Consider the following 1748-nt stretch of genomic DNA (forward strand, 5'->3'; position numbering starts at 1 on the left):
TCGATATAGTCAACATTAAGTCCAAGACGAACATTGCCCATTATTTTTCTAGGAACCCCTCGGAAATCAAAATCGATGAAGAGTACGGTCCGGTTACGTTCAACAAAACAATAAGGTTCATTTAAATATTGCAAAAATTAGGAAGGAAACACAAAAAGACAAGTTGCTACAAATGGTTTGCGATTTCATAAAGTCAGGGTGGCCCAGTATATGTGCAGATAAGGCCTTCCTTCATGCTTCTCATCTCGGTATTGCTAAGATGAAAGGAATGGCCCGAGAGTGTTGCTGGTGGCCAACTCAAGGTGCAGACATTGAGAAGGAAACGAAGTCTTGTGAAGCTTGCTTAATGTCACGGCCGGATCCGGCGAAGCAAATTCTTAAGTCATGGAACTGGCCTGAAAATCCGTGGACGAGGGTGCATATTGATTTCTTTGGACCATTTATGAATCTGGTGTCCAATCGTAGTGGACAGCTATAGCAAATGGGTCGAGTGCATCGGCATGGGCAAAAATACGACGAGCAAGGCGACGATAGGGGTGCTAAAACAAATTTTTGCTCGTTTTGGGTTGCCGGAAATCTTAGTTTCTGATAACGGGACGGCTTTTGTGTCGGGGGAATTCCAATTTTTTTGGAAAAAAATTCCATTAGGCACATAACTTCACCAGTAGGTCACCCTGCTACCAACGGCTAAGCTGAAAGTTGTGTGAAAGTAATAAAAACGGCGTTAAAGAGAGGCTTGTATCAAACCAGGGAAGCAGATTTCCATGATGTTTTAAATAGGTTTCTATTGGACTATCGTAATGCGGTGCACAGTAGCACAGGTGTATCTCCAACGCAGCTTATGTTTGGCAGGCTACTACGCACTCGGTTATATATTTTGAACCCAAAGCGAGAAGCTGATCGCAAACCCGATACCTCTGTAAGAGAAAAGGTGAAGGATCAGCAAGTTAAACAGAGAGTTCACTATCGTGGTAGTAAAAGAAACAAATTTAAAGACGGGGATCAAGTTATTATTAAGGATTACTCGATACCGGGAAGGGTCAGTTGGACCAAAGCTAAAATTTTAGAAAAACTAGGCCAACAAACATTCAGGGTAAAAACTACAGCCTCGGAAAAGGTATGGAAACGTCATGCAAATCAAATGATTGCTTGTAGCACAGGAAATACAAATGATCTAGGCATTTCAAAAAAGTTACTTGATCCGCTAGAGAGTCAAAGCTTAGAGTCGAATATCAATAGAAAGGAGGAAAAGTATAAAAATTCAGTAGTTTCGCCTGATGCAGGAAATGACCAAGAGATCACAAATACTGGTAGCATAATACTAAAAGAAAACGATACACAAGGTTATAAATATAAACTGAGAAGTCGAGTAGTCAGTTAAGTAAATAAAACTCAATAAAACTTCGGCACTGTTAAAAAATATCTGTAACTGAAGTACTACTACTGAAATTGAATTTTGTAATACATATACATAAATACATATAAATAAGCAAATATTAAAATGTATATCGGAATTTAAGAGGGGGTAGTGTAATAGATTGACTATGAGTGTAAACATAAGAATACCATAAGTAGTTTAACGTATACACACATGGAAATCTATGGCTATGCTCGCTCTTATACCTTTGTAACATATACACTTATGGGATTGTAAGAAACTGTATGCCGACTCTCTTTTGAAGTACATTTACTTTTAAGTTTATATTACATTTACATTGGACCAAAATGCGTGATTTGAAATCAGTCAT

Source organism: Rhagoletis pomonella, unplaced genomic scaffold, assembly GCF_013731165.1.
Source record: "Rhagoletis pomonella isolate Grant_MI unplaced genomic scaffold, Rhpom_1.0 Rhpom_scaffold_00003, whole genome shotgun sequence".
NCBI lineage: Eukaryota > Metazoa > Arthropoda > Insecta > Diptera > Tephritidae > Rhagoletis > Rhagoletis pomonella.